The following is a 23188-nucleotide window of genomic DNA, read 5'->3' on the forward strand; positions in this document are numbered from 1 at the left end:
GTACTTAATTCTTTTAGAGGTTTGATAGCATGCATTAAAATCTCACTAGTTACCATTAGCATGAAGTACATGTAGGACAAAATATTACATGGAAACAGTTCTTGTTGGGTATAGATTAAGCATAATGATCTGTGAATACCAAAAATTGCCACAAGGCTATATTCTTAGCTCTTGGATTATTAATGAGCTAAGGTCCAGGTGTACCACACTCTGAGAGGGTGCTATACATTTTTTTTTCTAAGCGAGATAAAGTTTAGATAAGCTTTGATAATCTAGAACCCCTTATCTTTTACAAAATGTCTTATGTCATATTTGCTAGTTTTATTTTGTTTAGTGTTTCACAGTTTACCTGGGACATCAGTGTGACCTGAGTTTGGAACGAAAAGAAACTGGTGAGCTCCTCATCAGTATACATATAAGTGCCAATAATATGTGGTAAGGTTTCATGGGCTTCTTGGAATTGGGCCAATGCTTATTTTCCAAAGATGTTAACAGATTCTTGAACCTGCCTCACTCAGACTCACATACCTGTCTATCTTTCTCTTCTTACCAATCAGGTTGTAGATGAGACTTGTGTGTTTCGTTGGCTCCCTGTATTAGCAAGAGGTGAACCGATTTCAGGTAAAAACATTGTTGCCTCTCTGGCCCATTGGATGGAAATGAAGGCCCTATTTTATTTTGTTGGAGCACTTCTATGGGTTAGGGATGGCTAGGCAGAGCCATGTTTAACTGTGGCCTACTTACAGTATGAACTTTGCTGTGAGAACTTATCTTTTGTCATAGGCAATTTCATTCTTTTGAATTCTAGAACTATCAGAGACTCTACTCAAGGACTTCTTTCTCATCAGCCATGCCTTTTCATTTCCACGATCTTCCCAGTACCTCCACCATTAAGGCTCAGCATTTTGCTTCTCATGATTTTATTGGATTTGTGTTCACAGTATCTTTCTCCCAAGAAACTTAAGCTCTAAGAAATGAGACTTCTTGCTAGTGGCCAAACAGAGTGGTTAAACCATTTGTTTTTTAAAAAGAACAGGCTGGGCCTGGTGGTGTAGGCCTAATTTAATCCCAGCACTCCTGGGCTAGCCTAGTCTAGATGGATTTCAGGCCAGCTAAACAGCCAGGGCTACATAGTGAGACCCATTACGTAGGGAATTTAAACTGAAGTATCTGGTATGATAAAAGGGCTGCTGAGTAATTGGGAACTGGGCTTGGCTGTGCAAGCCTGGATTTAATCCTAACTCCCTAAGATCAGAAGCTCAGAGTCATTTTGGCTACTTAGGGACTTGGAGGCAAGTTACACTCCTGCTACACACAAAATGGCGTCTGTAACTTTGGTTCCATGGGATCCAACACCCTCTTCTGGCCTACAAGGGTAAAACACCCAAACCTAATGCATGGACTTGCATATGCATAAAATAAAATTTAAGGAAGGAGCACATACACAGCACATGACATACAAAGCATTTTATTTAACAGCAAACTACCCCCCCACCCCCAACCCTACCCCCCAACCCTCACCCCCACCTCCCCACCCTCCACACTGATTCATTGTGACGTGTTAGTGGTCATTCGTGCTAGGAGTCCATGAAAGTTCTGCAGTCCTCATGAGTTGAGAAAGTCCATGTGTCTTCCATTCTCCATCAGTCCACAGACCCGGGTGTCGTCCATGTGCTTCGGTTTGGAGCTCTTTTCCATTTGATGGGAAGTCTTTCCATAACAGATTTGTTTGCAAAGTTCATTTGTGTGACCAACGCAGATGATGGTAGGATGTGCTTAATCGGTAGCAAGATTGATGTCAGAAACTGTGAAAGGAAGGCTTTGTTATTTTTTTCCTTTGTACTCTCCAGAAATGCAAGCTCATTCCTACCCATACAAAGGAATATTACTACGGAGTCTAGCCAATACCACAAATTAAAAACTAATATTAGTAACACTTCTGATACTCAATTGAGTTTTAATAAAACTGAAAAAAAAGTTTTTTTAAACTCCCAGACCTCTTCAACCTGGCTCCATCTACTCTGTCGTTGTTTGAGAATGTAGCAACTGGCTTGCTGAGTGAAATCTAGATACTTTGAAAGTATGCATGCATGAGCTACATTGAACAAGCTTCTTTACAGCTAATTGTGACTTCAGCTTTGAGGCAACGTGGACAAAGAGGTCACATTGACTGAATGAGTCATTGTCATCTGACTCAAGGCTTAGCTGATAGCCATTTGGATGAAAATACATTTTCAGAAACTTTTGACAAATTAATACCAGTTTAATTTAGTGGAACTGCATTAGAGACAAAGCAGTCCCAGCTTAGGTTCCAGATAGATATAGGTCTGACCCTTTCTTTCACTCGCCCTCCTGGCCCACCCTCTGAGTGAAAATAAAATTGAAAGGGTTCAAGCACAGTCTGTCCTCCTTGTAGAAGGCATTTGGTTTTTTCCAAATTTTTTCACTGTGGTCTGTCCTTCAGTTTTTTGATTGCTTTCTATTTTATTATACTTAGATTTCATGCAAGCATGTTAGACTTGAATGTTCATCCACTGGCATTATTTTACCAGAGCAGCAAACCGCCTTGAGTACATAAACTTTACAGTAAGGAGAACCTTACTTACTGTGTGCTAACTGCCACTTTATGAAAGAGACTCACTCAGGCAAATTACATGCATTAGCATATAAAAAGGCAAAAGGCTGAACACAGACCAAATTGGTCAATGTATTTCAAAGCCTGCTGCAGCTCAAAAATGGGTTGTTTGCCCCAATATAATGCAAAACAGATTGTGCAACTTAAGCTGTTACCCTCCTGGCCAGTAGAGGTCAGTCATGGGCAAAATAGGACATGAGCTAGATAGAAAGTTGAGTTTCTTTGCATGGAGGGTTTCTGTAACTTTAGGATCAGGCTTGCTATAAAACCCAGCTTCCCACTCATTGTAGTGGCCAGAGAAGAGAAGAGGACAGGGGCTAAAGTTACATATTACTTGGGGACTAAGTCGTGCCACTACCCAGAAAGCAGTTCCTAAAACATTCAGCACTTTCCTGGGAGGCTATTTGTTTCCTTTTTTCCATGTCTCTGGAGCCAAGTGAAGGCTTAAGAAGAGACATGCTTGTAGAACAAATGAATAACTGAAGAAAATGAATGAAATACTAACCTTCCTCCTATTCTTACCTCTGAGGCAATTAAAGGCAAGTGTCCTTCAGTCTAAAAATTGTTTGAGCTAGTATTTCTCTTTAATAAAGAGCATCCCTCTGCGAGGCATCTGTAAGTGCCCTTTGGACCAGATGTGTTTCATTTAACATCTAATAGCATCTTCCGCAATGTGTGGAACTGAGGAAAGAGAACCTCTTTTATTTCAACTCTACCAAGCAAGCCCATGAGAAGGGGAGCAACTTAGTTTTATTTAACTCTTTCTCCACATCTTGATTTTTTCCCAGCTAAAGTGAGAGCAGTAGTCTCTTATGTGTTACTGCAGCCCCCTCATAAACTGAGGAAAGTACACTTTGCGTTACATCCTTTAAGTATCTTTGTTCTTTTCAGTACTTAGAACTGCATTTTAGGTTAAAAGTATGAGTGTGAGAGTATTTTCTTATTGCTCACATGACTGAGCCAGGCAACGAGCAAATATATTTGGAGTTAATTATTGATTTATCTTAATTCTCCCTTGAAACACTTCAACTGTAAGAAAAGGAGAATGGGTAATAAATTAAAGGAGAGACCTTAAGTCTCTTGTCCTGGCTTCAAGCTAGGCCAATTAGAAAATGACCTTAGGAGCTTCCTTAGCTAGGAAGGTTTGAAGAAATCTTGGCCTTTGTTGAGTTTTCAAAATCTCTAGGCCAAGCAAGTCAGTGAGTCTTCTAGGCCAAACTTATTTAACTAATTCATCAAGCACAGTACCTTCAAGCAAACAGCCATTAATATATTTACTTGGAAGGCTGGTGAGATGGCTCAACGGTTAAGAGCCCTGACTGCTCTTCCAGAGGTCCTGAGTTTAATTCCCAGCAAGCACATGGTGGCTCACAACCATCTGTAATGGGATCTGGTGCCTTCTTCTGGTGTGTCTCAAGACAGCAACAGTGTACTCATACTTTTAAAAATGACTGTTTAAATATTATTTACTCCGTAATCATATATATTCTATAGGTTTGTTATGGGTGCCACATCTGTAATCTTAACACTTGAGAAGCTGTGACAGGAGATTCACCGATTAGAACCACCCTGTGCTGCATGAGACCATGTCTCCTATGATCATGATCTGTACTAGGTCCAGCTCACATTTTAGTTTTAGGACCTAGGTTAACATATACAATGTTTCATTAGATGGTGTACTTTACATTCTTGGTCCCTCCAGCAGTATTTCTAGTTTGAGAGGTTCTGGACCACACTGAGTACGTAGCATCTGATGCTCTGGCCCCTTCCTTTCCTGTTTCCTGATATCCATGCTCTGGGATTACCTGACTCTGGCTCTATATTGTCACACCTTTACCGGCAAGGTGTTTGTAATTCATCTCTAGAATCAGCATTCAACATTTAAGAAACTGGATGGAAAAAGTACCTCTCACTGGTAAATTTCCATCTCCTCAGTCAAGCCAGCTGGGAAGTGCCCATCTAGACAGGATAGTGCATTTAGCGAAACATTTAGCACACTGCCTTATACAAATCCATTTTTTTCTGTTTTCATTTCCTCACTGAAGTGAAATGACGTTTTAGTCTGGCTCTCACTCTTGTGAGTACTACGTAATGCTGAACGCAGTCTTTGCTTGCTCAACACAAAGCACAGTAAAATTTTTATTAGGTGTTATTAAGTGATAAGCATTCTGATTAAGTTTTAACTATTATGAAACCTAGAAAGTAATCACTGTTCACTGATAAAGCAAACAGGTCCTGGTTTCATAGAACTGTAGACTTTATAAAGCTCCACACAGATCTCTGTTGTGGGTTAATAATAAATGTAATGAATTTTTGTATTTCCACGTGCCATGTCTGGGGATAAAAGCAAAGTCATTGCTCACTAGGCAAATATTGCATATATGTATGGCAGCTTACAAATTGTAAATTAATCTTGTGCACAATTTCTTTAGATATACAGCACATTAAGAATGGTCTTTGCATCCCAATGCCTAGCAAGGGCACTGTTTTGTAATAATGGTTGACATTCGGTGTGGTATTATTCATCAAGTGCTGAATGTCTCATAGTCATTGTTCCAGCTACTTATTTACTTTATGTTTTCACAGTATAATAAATGTGGCAGAATTTTAAACGTCTGAAACTTGGCACCACATAAGAAAATGAATTGCTACTCCAAGTTCGTAAAATAGCTGTAGACACAGTAAATAAAAGAGAGTACACATGGTAGACAATATTTAGCCTCTAGGTTTGAGATTGATCTCATTGAGGCTAGCCTCAAGTTTCTGGGCTCAAAGCAGTCAGCTCCCCAAGCTCAGAGCATACACTACCATACCCAGCTTAACTTTTTATACTATTCTTCCCATTGTGGGCCAAATACAATGAATGTTTTATAGAGACCATGCCTATTTTATAGGCAGCTTTATTTCTATAGAAAATGTGTCACATCTTGCACTTGTGAACTGCTTTCTAGTTAAGAAAGTACACACGGTCACAACGTGTTCCTCTGTGACCTGGGCAAATGTCCTTGTATTAACATGCCCCATCACTGAAGTCATGACTGATAAAATTAAGCGTTATCACATTCCTTGTTTGAAAAGTATGGGATGCAAACATTCATGGCAGTTACTCATGAATATTTCATGTACCCAAAGCAGCACCTGATACATAAGAGGTAGTATTTATTCACTCAACTGCACACATGGAGCAATGATAGCTGTATAATGCTTTATTTTACAAAGCACTTTAATGCTTTTCATAAATTTTAGTTCTGTGGTGATGTCCCTTTTGTTATCCCCAGTGCTGAACATGGTATTCAGAAATTAGAAGGTGATCAGAATAGGGTAATCAATCACCTGCATTTGTGGCCTATTTTGTAGTTTAAAAATTAGTTTCCATGTGCCTTCTCTTCGGCTACCTGGTATAATATAACCTACTGAGCCTCACCATAGCAGAAGAAACACAGTGGCCTGAAGTATATGCATTATTCTTTATTCAAGCCTCGTTATGTGTATATATAACGTTTGTATATATATTTTCTACTCGTTATTCCTACAGCAATTTTTGTGCCTATAGCACACAGAGCCCTAGAATTCATCTACTATGTAATAAGCACTCATTCCAACAATGACTTGGAAATTGTAGTGTGCTTCATGGTTCACGTGGTTATACATTTTTAGGTTACCTGGTAACATCTTGTTACCTGAGAGTGACCACGGTTAAGCCCCACATCCTTAGTACTCAGCATAAAAATATGCACAGAGAAGAAAATTAATGATACTCAGACATTCCCTGGCATTTATATCAGCACTTGATCAAGTACAGACAGACAGTGGGCCAGTAGGTGATTTTTACCTTTTGAAAAGGGATTTTTTTTTCTTTTAAAAAGAAAGAGTATGCGACAGAGACCAATAGCCCACAGAGCTTCAGGTAATTACAGTCTGATGCCTAATAGAAAAAAATTAAAACTACGTTTTCAGATGCTAGCTGTGCATGATTGCCAATGTGCTATGAGCATGTTACTTTTTCATCTTATGTCGTTTAGGTTAGCTTCCCTTTTACAGGGAAGAGGAAGGCACGACAAGGATTAAGCCTGTTAAGTAGTCCCCCCATTCTCTCATCAAGGTTAAAGGTGGGTGTTAAACCCAGGAGTTCCTTTGGTGAAATGCACCAAATTACTTGGCCACTACCATGAGCAGAGGAGTGGGGTCAGACCTCATTTCCCCCCAAACCATTATTAGAAATTTCACACCCTGCTCACCTAAGCCCAAAGAAGGAAGGTGATGCTGGCTGGTGCTTCTCAGAAGGTTGGCACATCTGCATATTGCTTGTCTAATTCTTCTCATTGGTCTGGAACAACTCTTCATATTTCCTCTAGATAGCCTGACATTGTTTTCCCCTAACAGCCTGATGGTTTCCTTTTCTTGTCAGCCTAGGGCTTCTGGAATGGGGAGGATGGAAGTACAGTATCTGTGTAGATGCTTGTTCCTAGGGGAGTATCAAAAGTCAAACTATATACACTGGCTGGATGGATTTTGTTCTCTGTCTCAAGTGGAGCAGGTGTGAGGAGAAATGGAAGTTGTAAAACATCAAGAATTTAACAAATGGTTACTATCAAGTTGAGAACAGACCCTGCACAATACTATCAACATAAAAACATATTCCTTTATGGAAAAGGACAACAATGAGAATTATATCCTCAAGCGAAGCCAGTTTATATGGGATTAGGGCTCATCTTTGGATTTCCCTTCTTGGTCTTAGAGTTTCTATCCTTCCAGAGTTTTTGGCCCTGGGCCCTTGTCTCTTAGACATTTTGTCCATATAGGATTGGGTCCTTAGGTCTTATGCTTAGACTTAGCTCAGGTTTTGTGTCTTATGGCGTAGTTCTTGGTTTGTAGATTTCACAGGTGTCCTGTAGAAACAGTCCTTCTCCTTTGAGTTGTCAGCATTCTGTCCAGCCAGCTCGAGATGGGCCATCTATGTATTTTAGTCTTTTTAAGTCTCAAGTCACAAAACATCTATCTTCTACTTTGGGCATGGACATGTATTTCCTTCAGATCCACTTCAGTCCTGACGGGATGAAATGATGTATTTTGTCTTAGATTCCGCAGGGCAGTCTGGTGTGAGGAACGGCTCCACAGGTGATGTTCTGGACCTATTGGAAAGGGGCTATAAAGCCCCTATGTCATACATGACACATGCACACACACACACACACATGTACACACACAAAGAAATATCCAAGAGAGGATTACATTAGAAAACAAGAGAGACACAGACTCAGACTGAAGTGCTCAAAGTGAGCAGAAAGGAGGAAAGTACTAGAAACACAAGCAAACACAAAGCAACAGAATGATGCTGAGATAAGAAATCACCAACAGCAAAGAGACACAAAGGAAGGAAATGTAAGCAAGAATGTGCTGAGGATAGAACCAGCAGAAATAAAAATGTGAAATGAAGAGAAAGAGTGACAAACAGAACTCATACAGAGAAAGACCAGTGGGGTGAGCACAAGAAAAAGAGGAACGCATACAACATGTGACCCAAAGGCGAGTCAGGAAAGGTAGGAGTGAAAGAAGAGCTGAGAGAAATAGCAACCAGAAGAAACAGAGTCACAGTTAATCAAGACAAGTCAGACTACACAGGCACCAGAGAAAGTGAAGCGAAGCTCAAAGCTCTACAGGAAAGACATGCAAGAGAAACATAGGAATAGGTAAGACACTGCAGACAGAAGACACTTAAGACACAAAGCAAGGAAGACATAGATGTAACAAAGAATAGACACACAAGGAAGAGGTAGATACATGAAACAAGGAAGACATAGACACACAAAGCAAGGAAGAAATAGATGTAACAAAGGATTAGACACACAGAAGAAATAGATACATAAAACAAGGAAGACATGACATACAAAGCACAGAAGAAATAGATATTAAAGCAATTAGACACAGCAGGGAAGAGATAGATGCACAAAACAAGGAAGAAATAGATAAAACAAGAGTTGGATACACAGAGCAAGGAAGAGATACATAAAACAAGAAAGAGACACACAACACAACACACTAATGGTTGAAGGAGGTTAACATGAAACATGACATGGGGAAGGAAAAAAAAATAGTTGCCATTAGTACAGTGTGCCAGGCTATCTACACTGACTACTCCCCTATTTATGATAGCTTTAAGCAAAAGGTTTTCTTAACATAGGACCATAGAGAAGCACATCAACTCCTAGTCATGCAATTCCAGGGCATATACTTTTACTTGCCAGGAACTATACTGAACACTTTTCATTCTAGTTCATTTGACACTCACAAATAAACAGGTCTTAGCAGAACTAAATTGGCAAAGGTCATACAACTAAGGAGTATCACATTTAAACACAGAATGAGCATCTCAACATTCTGTTACATGGATTAACAGCTTCTGTAAGTGAGAAATGCTACAGGCAGCTGCATATTTTAATTAACTCTCCACCCAGCACCACCTCCCAGTAAATGAAAACCCTCAGAGGATGGCAATGCTGACTTACCTCATTCTGTTGTTCTTAAGGCACTGCAGTCAGACATGTTGATCCTCGGGTGGTACGTAAAGCTGGATTCCTTCTGTGTGTTCACGTTTCTTGACAGTGCTGGAGACATAGTGCTCTGCGTTGCTCTGGGGAAGGGTGATATTTGGCAGCTGGCACTACAGAGAACAAAAGAAGCTGTGTAAATGTCAGGAAAGACTGGGACATTCTGGCTCTTTAGGTTCTGCCTAATGGTAAATTCTTCTGTATTGATTTCAGCCAGGTTTCATTTGTAGTTAGAGGCATTCATTATCTGTAATGTTAGCGTACAAAACATAAGCTACTCGGGCTGGAGAGAAGGCTCAGAGTTTAAGAGCACTGTCTGCTCTTCCAGGGTTCAATTCCCACAGCAACCACAAGGTGGCTCACAACCACCTGTAACAGGATCTGATGCTCTCTTCTGGTGTGTCAACCTACTCATAAATCAATAGGTAGATAAGTTACTCACTTGTGTATTATATCACATGGGTAGGGTAGCACAGTGCATCTTGAAGTATATAAACAGCTGGCGAAGTTCTCCTAGCTTCAGGGGAGACGTTCAGAACCAAATAGAGCAGGATGGCTTCCTCGTGAGGTCAGTGCCTAGATTGCGGCAGCTTTTCTCCTAGAGGAAACATTTGCACAATTTAGTTACATTTCCGTAGTACCTTCCGGCAGGACTATCCTACACACCCTCTTTCACAGTGGGATATTTCCCTGGTAGTCAGGAAGTTATACTTAACAAAGCAGACATTTAAAAAATTATATGTATATGTAAAAGACTAACTATAAACGGAAAACAATGGAAATTAATATTACACTGTTCCAGAAAACTTACCTATTTTTTATGTAGGGTGGCTGTCTTTGAGCTTTTGTCTTTCTTGCTGGGTTCAGGAAAGTGTCTCACTAAATTCTGGGCTAGGCCTGTTGCCCAGTGGTTGTGAGCTATTCCCCTGGAGGACCCTCATGCCCCATCTCCACCTAGGGATCGTCAAAGGGAATAGGTCACCAGCACTGCAAAGCAACAAGCCCATACTTCTTGGGGGAAATCTGAAAAAGAGGTAAAAGAAAACCAATTATTGAAATCAAAAAACACTGGGAAAGTTGTCTCATTACATAGTCACCAACAGTTGTATTAAATCGTGTAGACTTTGGGGGGCCGGGCTTGGTGAGAGGACCTTTACAGATCTGTAGATCTTAACGCTAACTTAGAGACATAAGAATTGCCCTATCTGAGCTCTTTCTGGCTTTTATTCTGTTACCTACTACTGAGTGTTCCTTTAGATTATCGGTTGTCAAAGCCCTTGTACATTACTTTTATTTAATGTGTGCTTTAAGTAATACTATGCCAGAACACTGGCAAAGTGAATAGAATTGTGTTTGGCTCAATGCTTATGGTACGCCTGTCTTTAGCAACTGGTGTAGCACTGGACCTCAGTTAGAGGTCCAATTAGAGGACATTCAGAGACCAGAATTATGACAGAATGTGACAACAGCCATATCTACTCTATCAAGTACAAAAGTCTAGGATGCCAGAAACTAGCCTCCATGGGCCTTCGTTCCTCTGATACTCTTTTGGGCATTTTAAAGCAGAAATGTTACAGATTCAAGTTGGTCATAGAATGGTGGGAATCATTCCAAGGCCTAGTTAGTCAGAAGGGAAGTGTCTCATTGGCTAAATGACTATGTCAGGAGACGAGGCTTTGATTTGCCTCTCATTCATTCTCTGATGAACTGGAGATCAAATAGACAGAAACCCCCCAGAAAGGAAATTCTCCAAAGTACCTTTTTTCCTTTGTGTGGCCTGCAAGCTTGTTCACATTAGCTAGGGCTTGAAGGGAAGAGCTGCTGAAATGGAGTGTAGCCTGCATCAGCCGCTGGCATCCCTGGAGTCTCACATAGGAGTTGTTCCTGTGAAGAAAGACAAGGCTATCATTAGATTACAAGGACTATGGAGAAAAATCCACTGTGGCAAAAGAAAACAATGAGGTATAAGGGCAGACTCTCAGTCAACCAAATAATGGGAGTACCTTGGGCGCTCTCCTGCTGCTCTCTTTACTCCTGTAAATCCTGGCAATCCTTCTTCTTGAGGCAGGGGCACAAAACCAACTTCAAATTTTACCCTAGAAAACAAATGATAATTTGATTACTAGCAATATAATATCCACATGCACACAGAGCAGTGTTTCTCGAATTGGTGATATGAACCAATCGGTGGTAAGAACTCAAAGTGTGGATATGTTCTCATGGATCCCTAATTTCTTAAGAGATGTGAAAAAGTCTTTGAAATCAGAAGAATGTCTACATTCTCAAAGTCCTTTCATTTCTTTCCCTTTTTATTTATATTTAACTACCTATCTGCGGGTATGCTTATGTGCCAGAAGAGGGCACCAGATCTCATTACAGATGATCGTGAGCCACCATGTGGTTGCTGGGAATTGAACTCAAGACCTCTGGGAGAGCAGTCAGTGCTCTTAACCACTGAGCCATCTCTCCAGCCCTCTCCTTTTAAAATTGAGTAACAAAATTTTCTGATGATTACACAAATAAAGCCATCTTCCCCTGGGACGAGCCAGAGGACTTTAAGGGGCAGGCAGAACAGGCTCACTGGACTGGGAGGGCAGGGGCTAGGTTATGTCAGTTCATGTGCAGAGATCTGCTCTGGTTCTGTCACAGGCTTTTGCACAATCAGCTGGCAAAATCTACTACTTACACACCCCATCACTTGATGGAAGTATGATTCATAAGCATTTTCAAACCGACGTGTATAAAGTCCTAAGTCTGGGTCAGGCCATTGAACAGCTTGGAAGAAAGCTCATTCTTAATGTAGTCCAGGCAGCCTGAAGATGGTGTTGGCTGCTGGCTTTCCATTTTCATGATTACTGACAGTGAGGGCTGGGTCGATTGTGGGGGTAACTCTTTGTAGTCAATCATGGGGACCTAAGATGGCCTCCAGATCCTAAGTTTTGTGAGATGGCATCTCTTAATCATGGACAAGCTCATGTTTCAGATGTCCTATTACATGACCTATTACCATATGGTGCCATTGAGGTCATGTAGGAAGGACTAGGTTGCCATGAAGAAATTGGTCCTGATCAATGAGCCACCTGCTCACACAACCTGATCATTTGAATAAGAAACTGTCAGTGAGAGTGGGTTTATTGTGAATACCAGCCGTACCTCAGGGTCACTGCCTGGAGTCTGAGTCCTAACCTCTATTTAGGTCAGCAGGAGGCAGGCTGAAAGCTCTGGGTGCCTAGGCAAGCAAGGATGGGTTCAGTCTGCCTGCACCAGAATAGCCTAAGTGCTAAGGTGAGGCAGAAGTTCTAGCTTACTGGAGTTAGTTAGAAAGCTTTGTTCCTAGCTAGTGTTTTCCTGCTGAAGTTGTTACTCGTACAACAATGGTCCTTGTTTCCTAAAGGATTCAATAGATCTATATGCATTATCACCTAGTCAGCCAGACAATACTTTGTTTTTTGAGTGTGGGAAGCATGCTGCGCAGGAATTTACCACGGAATTAAAATGGTTAGAGTACCAGAGGGTCATTTGCATATATCAAGACAAGAAAACGAATGCAAAAATGTTCTGTGTCGGGGGGCAAGGATGTTTTTTCAGCTAGACCTTTTTCTACACAGAAGTCAAGTGTTTGTTGTTTTAACTTAAACTACCTGTTGAAAAGTGCTGGTAGGGGTCCGGTGTGGCCTGCCGGCTTTAAGTGGAGGGCAGAGGCAGGCTGATCTCTTGAGCTTGAGGCCAGCCCGCTACAGAGTTCCAGGGCAGCCAGGGCTACACAGAAATCCTGTCACAAAAACAAATTAATTAATTAAAGAAAAATAAAAATAAGCAAGGAGAATACATAAAGTAGTTCATAGTAAGATAAAACATACTTCTTTGCCCTTTGGGTAAAAAGATTGTAATATAAAAAGTTCTCTCTGAGCTGTTAGAGCTGTGGTCATCTGTCTGTTCTGGGCAGAAATGCAGTAAAGATGGTTGAAGAACCAAATTATCAAATTGGCAATCCCAATACTTAAACTTAATCCAGAAGCTCAAGCTTCTGAAGTAAATAAATCATCCCTTGCTGCCCTTGGCATGTAGCCAAGGGTACTGGTTGGGGTCTTTTACTTTTACTATTCTGTCCACGCTTTCAAGAGGTAAAAACAGATGGCATTCAAATAAACCAAGCAGACTCTCCAGATGGTACTAGTAGTAGTTTGGATCAAGAGGGCAAAGTAAGCACACTTCGCTCTTTAAGAAGTCATCAAATTACAACCCCAGTAGACCTCATGATTTTCCTAAAATGAGTGTGCTTATATTATATTAAGTCTTAACACAATCATCAAAGATTTTTGTAAAATATTTTGTAAATTTTGTAAAATTGCTTTTCATTTTATAGTACCCTGGCACAGTAAGGCTGGGTACACAATGTTAATTCTACAGTTTTGTTGGCACATACACTTGTTAAGAAGAGCTAGTGCCTTCTTAGTAGTCACTTTGACTTAAGTGGGTAGCACAAAAAGGAACTCAAATGGGGAAGACATTGTTTAATAGCTACAAGGTAGTAAGTACTTACTGTAGTCTAAACAAAACAGCCAGAGTCTGATGTAGTTCAACCTGGATCCTCAGCTGGATGAGTTGCTTGACATCCTTCTCAGAAGTGCTGTTGTGATGACTATTTTCATCAGCAATGTCATATTAAATAAACCTTCAGCAGGGGGATGGCAAGATGGCTCAGAGGGTGAAGGCACTTGCTGCCAAGCCTGATGATCCAAGTTTGATCTCCGGGAGCCACAAGGTAAGACAGACGAACCAGTTCCCATTGTCTGATCACCGTGTGAATGAATACTTGTAGGAACATTCATGTGCACACATACACACTCATACACAATAGCTTCTAAAGCACACCTTAAGAACTCGGCGGCCGCAAAACACCCTTCACACTAGAGAAAGCTTATTTTCTTCCTAGGCAGAGCTCTCCTTGAAGTGTACACTTATAGGAATAATTAGATCCTGGCATACATATTTTAAAATGTGAAGTGGGGAAGCATGTTCCATAGTCTCTAAAATAAGTTCCCACTTTAGGGTGGTTCTTTTCAAGTTACTTCAAATTATTGCCAGAATTAAATGGTGGATAGAATGAATTAATTAAAATGTGATGGCCTATAACTTTCAAGGCGACCTGACCTGTTCTCGAATTTAGTCCTTCCACAGCCACCTTTTAAAAATAAGTAGGGGCTGGTGATCAATGTCAGACAAAGTTAGATATAAAGATTAGGTTTAGGTCGTCTTTCTAAACATTACATACCAAAGGCCACACAAAGATTGATTTTCTTTTTGTTTTTTAAGCTTGTACTATGGACAAAGCAAGATACTTGTCTTAAACATTCTGCAATAGTTGCAGTGGTCTATCCACAGACTCACCACCCTCAGTACACTGAGAAACACTGCTTAGTCATTAGATACATAATACAAATGGCTATTTTTACTTCAGAAAAGCTAATGATCACACAACCAATCAACCTTGCAATCCAAATGCCTTTCTTAAGGAACAAAACGATCAATAACTTTCCTGGCAGTTGATACTGTACAGTAGCAATATACAAAAGCAAGTTTAAGGTTTCTTAAGCAGGCACTTGGCTCTGGGACTAAGAATAGAGAGAAAGTGCTAAACTTCTCTGGGAGATAATTTTTAGTTGATACTGTATAAGGAAAGCCCCAAATAAAATGTGGGCTGAGCTCCTTGCCTGAAATATTTTGCACAATTAAGTATTAATAAAGGTAGGCAAGAATAGTTCCTGGCCCTAGAAAGTGCCAGCAATTTGAATTGGAGTAATTTAGAAATTCAAGTTAAAGAAGGCTCATCAACCTAGTTTTGGCCTGCTTTTGCTATTTAGTGTATAAATACATCCAAGTTTATTAAATGACAAATAGGGCATTTTGGGTAATTAACATTACCCAGAATAATGCAAGAAGTGGGGAGTCTCTGTTCAACGGGACCAAGGAGAATGCAAGGACATTGCATTATATATATATTATATATATTATAGTGGGTAAAGTGATGGCTTCTAGGTGTGTTGACTTTAAGTCAAGAGAAGGGCAAAAAGGATGGAGTGATGGAACCCGGAAATAACTCAAGCTCAAGTCTTAATGATGGGCTTGTGAGAATTATAGTCCAGAAGAGTGGTCCATGGTCAAGCTAGGGGCCGGGTGGGTAAAAGGTGTGAGATTGTGACTATTTAGTGTTTCATTTACTAAAGCAATGCAAAAATGGGTCGAAATATGGGTCATTGTTGGGTGTACATACTGCTGTATTTTACTATGTTTACTTATCAGTGGGAGAATAGAGGGGATTTGGTCAACAAGTCAGAGTAGAAAATCAGCCACGGAGAACTGCCATTGTGCCTATTAATAGTCCCAAAATAAGTTTAGGAAGAAAGCAAGACGTTCGTTGTCAGAGTCACCGTGCTCATTGACAGTCCCGGCTATTTTAGGTGGCTCAGCAAGCTCTGGAATAATGTAAAGGGGGTTATGAGGACATAGTATTCCAGGCTTTCACGGTGATGAATATTCATACCAACAGTTCTGGGGCTTGGTTTGTAACCTTGATGGTATGCAGAGAGAGGACAGAGGTCCTTGACATTTTGCACGATAATCATCCAAATGCTGAGGTTATTATGAATAGTTATTACTCCTCAATAGCCAGTCAACAGGTAGGCATTTCAGAACCTTCTGCTGTACAGGTCCATATGTGTAAGGTACATAGTAATATTGACAAGAGAAGTGCTCAGAACTAATTAACGGCCTCTGGGGTCCAAGGAGTACAAGGATGTAAAATCCTACTCCAAAGGTAATGACGGACAACTGCATTAATGCCCTTTGAAGTCCATATGAAGAGCTCTTGGTAAAAACCTCTTTCTGCTTTAAAGCAGAGAAGAGGGTACAGTAGTGCTTAGACATTGTTCATAAAGCTTTTTCCAAATGAAAGTCTTGAGCGGTGACACTTCCTGCTGAAGGCCTTAAGGAAGTGAGTGGGATCCTTTTCTAGTGCACAGAGCAGGAGGCAATGCATATGCACATATAATATATAATAACAGTCCAAAAGAATGTGGCCTCGGTTGATCAGCATACCCTGATATATTGCAGATGAAAGGTGAAGAGTCACCTTTGTTCACTGGCAGAGACAAACTAATTCATTGTATATACCTTGGGATAAGCAGTATCCCTTGCAGTAGTGCAAAAGAGATACAATGGTCCTGAAAATAATATGGTTGTGGATTACTGTAATTTTGCTCATTACCTGCCCAAGTAATTTTATTAAAATGAATGAATCATGTCCCTGTCAGGTACATTAATGTTCAGGGGACATAGTGTGATCAATTAAAACCACACCCTTTATGCAAATAATAAGTCCTTAAAGTAATAGACAGTCCTGGAAATTAAAGAGTGGAAAGGATATCCTTATCCAGTGTCCAGGAAAATGAGGAAACCAAAAGATTAGTGACCCTTGCTGTACTGCAAAAGGGTTTGAGACTAGAATCATATCCAAATGGAATGAGATGTGTGCAGTTAACGCACACTAATACCCAAGGTCCATGCTTGTGGCCATTATTAGTTTACACTTTAGCTGTTCGAATATAAGTGTCTTTGATAATGTGCGTTCCCTGGTGAAAGGGAAATGCATAAGGGCAGGGAGTGATTTCCTTCTGTAGTGAACAGAAAGGACAACTACAATCAGTCATTATTATTAGCAAGCCACAAAATGGGACCTCATACGTCAGCACCACTTCTGTACTTCAAAGTGAGGGCCAAACTGACCCTACTAAAGTTGCCAGTGTGTACATAACAGTTTGAAAGGGGTTTCAAGTGAACAGCACATAGTTCCACAAAGCAAAGAGGATATGAATGAGCAGAAGGCTTACCTTGAAGGACCATTGACAGTATTGGAATCATTTCAATCTATAGTCTCATGAAAGAGGCTTTATATTAGTGAGCCCCTTAAGTACCGGGGTCCTGATCAAAAAGGCACAACTGTGGACATAAGCATATGTACAAGGCAGTTAACACTGTGCACATTTACTATGTTAAGGATCAGAAGTTCTGGGCACCTCCTGCTGCAATACAAACAAGGGAAAGTTTACCAGATACATATTGCTACAGTAAAATGAAGTATGCACATTCGCAATGTGCGAGACTGCAGCGCATAATGGTAGAAATCAGTTACGCCAACACTTGTGAAGCAAAGGCTAGATCCTGAGCTCAAAGCCAGCCTGGGATATATATGAAGTTCCAGGCCAGTCTGCAAATTAAAAACAGAACAGAGTCTGAGTTCAAAGGTCTTCTTGAATACAAAGGAAATGACTTAGAAGAGGGACAAATGCAGTTGTGCACACACAGAAAAACGGGCACAAATGTTTACATTACAGGTGGCAATGCCCGTAATTCCCATAACTGGGACTGAGAAGCAGAAGGATTGAGTACCTGCCCAGCCCAGGCCACGAAGAGACTCTGTTCTCTCTAACCACCACACGGTGGGGCTGTTGCTCTGTGGCAGTACTTTACCAGCGTGCACAAGACTTGATCCCTCAGCATAGCAAAAAGCCCAGAACAGAGAAGTGGTCTTATAGGTTGGCATCCTTTATTATCACCCATTAGGGTATGAGGGTATCAGATCTTGGTTAGTAACATAAACAACTTGAGCAACTGCAGTTTTATACAATTGTATAAGAGGCTTTATAGGTAATCAGCACCCTCTTGCCATAAAGCAAATGTAGTGTTAGGACCTTGATCAGTTCCTAGTCAGGATTATTCACATAAAATGTCCCAGTGCAGAGGATTTTGGCTGAAATTAAGGGGAGCCTATGGGACTAGTATACACTATCATGAACAAGCAAATGCATTTCCAATTAAAAAGATGTGACTTGGGGTGATAGTACCCCTTTTAATGGCTGAAACCGTGAGAATTGGGACTGAGCACCTTAACTGTCCGATCACAGACTTGTTCCCCTTTTGTTAAATGCTGCACTGGCTAGGGTCCAATCCAATGGATAAATTATGGACAGAATCATTCAGTGGATAGACAATCCGTAAGAAAAGACGACCGAACACTGCTCAGAAACTTGGGACTGTGACTACTGCAGCAATGACAGAATGTTTTTTTTTTCTTCCTTAAGGAAAGGGGACTGGAGAGATGAAACCTCCGTGGCAAGTCATTGATACAAAACTCTTGTTCACTTGGTGCATGTTAAGATGAGGAACAAGAGTTCTTCTTACACCAAGTCCATGGACAAAAAGGTAGGAGTGTATGCAAAGTAAGAAACTTAGGACTCAGGAAGTCAGCATGGGGGGTATAGATAGGATCACAGCCTTATGGGCTGAATAATGGGCAGTGCACTTTAGCACTAGGACTGTATGCAGTGATTCAGAAAGTCAGCATGGGATTATATAGGATCTCGGTCTTAGGCTGAGCACTAGGACTGTATGCAGTGACTCAGGAGGTCAGCATGGGGGGGTATAGATAGGATCTCAGTCTTATAGGTTGAATAATGGGCAGTGCACTTTAGCACTAGGACTGTATGCAGAGTGAAACTCATGACTCAGGAAGCCAGCATTGGGGCTATATGGATCTCAGTCTTATAGACTGAATAATGGGCAGTGCACTTTAGCACTAGGACTGTATGCAGTGACTCAGGAAGTCAGCATGGGGGGTATAGATAGGATCTCAGCCTTATAGGCTGAATAATGGGCAGTGCACTTTAGCACTAGGACTGTATGCAGTGACTCAGGAGGTCAGCATGGGGGGTATAGATAGGATCTCAGTCTTATAGGCTGAATAATGGGCAGTGCACTTTAGCACTAGGACTGTATGCAGTGACTCAGGAGGTCAGCATGGGGGGTATAGATAGGATCTCAGCCTTATAGGCTGAATAATGGGCAGTGCACTTTAGCACTAGGACTGTATGCAGTGACTCAGGAAGTCAGCATGGGGGGTATAGATAGGATCTCAGTCTTATATGTTGAGTAATGGGCAGTGCACTTTAGCACTAGGACTGTATGCAGAGTGAAACTCATGACTCAGGAAGCCAGCATTGGGGCTATATGGATCTCAGTCTTATAAACTGAATAATGGGCAGTGCACTTTAGCACTAGGACAGTATGCAGTGACTCAGGAGGTCAGCATGGAATTATATAGGATCTCGGTCTTAGGCTGAGCACTAGGACTGTATGCAGTGACTCAGGAGGTCAGCATGGGGGGTATAGATAGGATCTCAGTCTTATAGGCTGAATAATGGGCAGTGCACTTTAGCACTAGGAATGTATGCAGTGACTCAGGAAGTCAGCATGGGGGGTATAGATAGGATCTCAGTCTTATAGGCTGAGTAATGGGCAGTGCACTTTAGCACTGAATTCATTAAGATTGGAATTTCTCTACGCAGAAGTGAACTGGGGATAGGTCTGGAAGAATCTGGGCCTGGGGCTAGAATTGGGATGGGACAGGGCTGGGCTGGGCTGGGTTGGGTTGGGTGGGACAGGGGTGGGGGCTGGGCCTGGGGCTAGGGTTGGGCCTGGGGCTGGGGCTGGGGCAGGGGCTGGGGCTGGGGCAGGGGCTGGGGCTGGGGCTGGGGCAGCAATAGAAATAGCAGTTTTTGCTGAGTCTGAGGAGAAACTAGATGCCATAAAGGCAGGAAAATACAGAAAGTTGAAATGTGGACGTTAATATTACTATTACAATAGTAAGTCGGACAGGGCACACAGCACTAGAATTTCAGTTTCTTGCTAACAAGTCAAGCCATTAGTCAGTACGGCATGAAGGACAGCAGCAAAAGCAAAGCCGGGACTGGCAGAGAGCTTCAAATACTCCTTTTGATATCCACTCAAAGTTAACTTTACGATAACAATATCTGTCATAAGACTCAAATTTTAAGAGTAGTTCGATAGATGAGTCTGAAAGAAAGTACATTTAAGTGCTGAATAATTTCAGTATCATCTGCCAAAAAAATTAATGAAAGCTAATTAAAATGCATTCTCCAAAGTAAGCAAAGCTCCTAAGTGCATTTTTAAAAAAATCGCCTCAGTCTTAAATTCAAACACTAGCAAGCCACACTATCAGACTTATTCGTGTAAATCAAAATTCAACCCCAGCAATAGTCATGGGGTAGATTCTACCTCTTAGCCAGTGATTTCTGATCCACTATGACTCTGGCCAAGGTCACCACTGTGCCCACAGTAGACTTGAAGAACCGCTTGGTAACACAGTGCTGACTAATAAGTCAGAGGCCAAGGAGTGCATTAGTCTTAGGCCACTGAACCAACAAAGGAATGGGGTGAGGCTCAGCTTGCATCGCCCAGTATAGAGACGATCTTAGACAAATAAGAAAGCAAGCCGATGGCTCAAATGTCGTTAAAATGGACTTAGAGACTTTTCTTTTTTTTTAACAGGTGAGGTTTCAATGATTCAGATCGACCTCATGAACCAGCAGTCACAAGTCTCTCAGATCGGATCAGATGTCATTCAACACTTCAATGTTAGAATTGCAAGCATGTGCTCCCAACAGGGTAGGCACTTCGAAATAACGATGACTAAACATAGATGTGAGGCTCCAATCTAACTCAAGTCCTTATGGGACAGTGAATCGTTACCGTCTAAATCATCCTCTCCACCAAGCAATAATGCACATTTCTGACTCGTTAAGACAAACACACACCAACACTTCCAAACTCGTGCCCATTTCTGACGAGTTACGTCAGGCGGCCACCAACACTTCCAACTAGCTTTTACCCCAGCTTCGAGTGGCCCACGGCAGAACCAACCACTCCCTACCACAATGCATCAATTCCACACTTGGGCAGAACCCGCCAAGTGGCCAGAGCCCGCCAAGAAACTCACCAAAGGAAACCCCTAGAGGGCTGGTCACATGACAACCGCCATCTTAGACACACTCAAGAGCATGTGCTACATTGTCCCCAGGCTAACTCAGCCATGAAGCTGACATGTGAAAAACAAAGCTCTCTGCGTTATACTGCAGAAAGAGCTCAAGCCGCCATCTTTTCTTGTATGACCTAAATGCCCTATCTCCCTTGCTACACCTCAGAGCAGAGGTTGGGCTGTCCAGCCTCGGGTACTGTACCCGGGCCGCCATTTTACGAATCGCTAAGCAGCCCGCAAGCCCGCAAACGCCCATCCTGCGCCCATCCCCCAGCCCTCTGCGGCCTCCACCCCGCACCGCACACGAAAGCGAGCGCTTGGCTTTCTACTTCCGGATAGCGCGATTCCTCAAACGCTGCCACAAATCAAGTCCAAACCCACACATATAAAGAAAGCCTTTAGCGCAGCGCAGCGCAGTGCACATGGTTGCATCTAGCTCGTCCCCTGTGCTTCTCGGCGTCCTAATTGTTGGCATAACTGGCCCGAGAATAGCCGTGTCACGCAGAATTAGTAAGATGGCGGACACGGGCTCTCCTCCACGCCCAGAACACCCACACGACTTAAGCGCAAAGTCGGTTTTCTAAGCCATAGGTTCACTCACACAGCACCCAACGATCAGCAGCAACAGCAAACGGACACAAAAAGAGGCATAGATATTCCAGGCAGTGCAATAACTCACAAAACCATATTTCCATCCACCAAAATGCCCCGATGGGCCGTGAAAAAAAAAATTAAGGCAGGTATCCACAGCCCCGATGGGCAGAAGAAAAAGAGAAAAAAAAAATCAAAGCAGGTATCCGAGGCCCCGTTGGGCATGGGAAAAAAACTTAGCGCAGGTATCCGAGGTCCCGATGGACCGAGAAATAAGGGGGTTTTTTTGGTAAAAAGCAGGTATCCATGGCCCCGATGGGCTAAGGAGAAGAAAAAAAAAAAAAAAGAATAAAAGCAGGTATCCACAGCCCAGATGGGCAAGAATAGAAGGAGAAAAATAGAAAGAAAAAAAGAATTAAAAGGCAGGTAAGTATCCAAAGCCCCGTTGGGCATGGAATGGCGGGGAGGACACACAGGTATCCGTGGCCCCGATGGGCAAAAAACGTAGAAACAGTTAAAGAAAGGTAAGTCCACCACACACAGGTGTCAACCAAAATGCAAAACAAAAATATTTCTTAAAAATGAAAAATTGACTAAAAATATTAAAAATATCAAGAAGTATGGAGGACGTGTCAAGAAAACCTAACCAAAATATATCAAAACGTCAAAAATATCTTATGTAATTTTGATATGTTTTCTTAAATACACCATAAGGCATGGTGGTAGGGGAATTAAAAATGTTCCCCAAAAGCTCTTTGGATGGAGAGAAACCACTGAGGAACCTCACATCCACGGGAGACGAGCAAATATGGCTGCAGCAAGCAGTTGCCCGCCTTTAACTGACCGGGGCGCTGAAGGCGGAGAGACCAGAAGAGGAGTGGCCACAAAGATTGTAAATCCGACATCTTATTGGACCTTTAGTTCCAACTATATTATTAAAAATTAAAATGAATAAAGATGGCTGTACGGAGGACAGGGACAGAATGCGCGAATTTCCATTATTTTTATGTTAATGAAGCATTATTCTCTATTTTACAGCATTTGGAAAACACACACACACACGTTAAGTAATGTACATTAGGTCACATACCATGTCTATGCAAAATTTTAACGTATCTTCTACCTGGACATCCCACCTTGTAGAGCTCTGAGTCTTGGAAACTAAAATTATCATGGTTTAGCTGGTGAGCTCGATCAAGAAGAGGAAAGGGTGGGAATGCGTTCCAAAATGGCTCCGTGGTTCCCAAAGTATCAGAGTATTGCTTGTGACCTATTTGCTGGTCTTATGATCGGGGTTTGGGGTCTTGGACAATTTAGTCTTTCATCGCGAGGCTGATAGCTCCAAAACTTTGGACAAAAATGCACTGAAGAACGTTACGTGCTAGCAGTAATGGAAAATAATTCCTAAATGCCAAAGGAAAGCCTGAGCGAATAAATAGCTCCGTGGTATTGTACTTGCCCCAGAGAAACTGTTAACTTAGAGAACTGTCAAATTTTGTTAACTGACCAAACAATGAATAT

General features: G+C 41.7%; 1 long non-coding RNA gene across 1 annotated transcript; it reads right to left on the bottom strand.

Annotated features, from left to right (window-relative positions):
- Positions 1–1535: 1535 nt before the first annotated feature.
- Positions 1536–22447, bottom strand: LOC308414418. Its single transcript, XR_013974877.1, has 8 exons — positions 13727–22447; positions 11187–11279; positions 10942–11067; positions 9995–10206; positions 9626–9781; positions 9142–9296; positions 6874–8674; positions 1536–1805 (listed from the first exon to the last, which is right to left on the bottom strand). It is a non-coding gene; the product is annotated as an uncharacterized lncRNA (long non-coding RNA).
- Between the last annotated feature and the right edge of the window lie 741 nt (positions 22448–23188).

The sequence above is a fragment of the Micromys minutus genome (genome assembly GCF_963924665.1).
Source record: "Micromys minutus genome assembly, chromosome: X".
NCBI classification, from domain to species: Eukaryota; Metazoa; Chordata; class Mammalia; order Rodentia; family Muridae; genus Micromys; species Micromys minutus.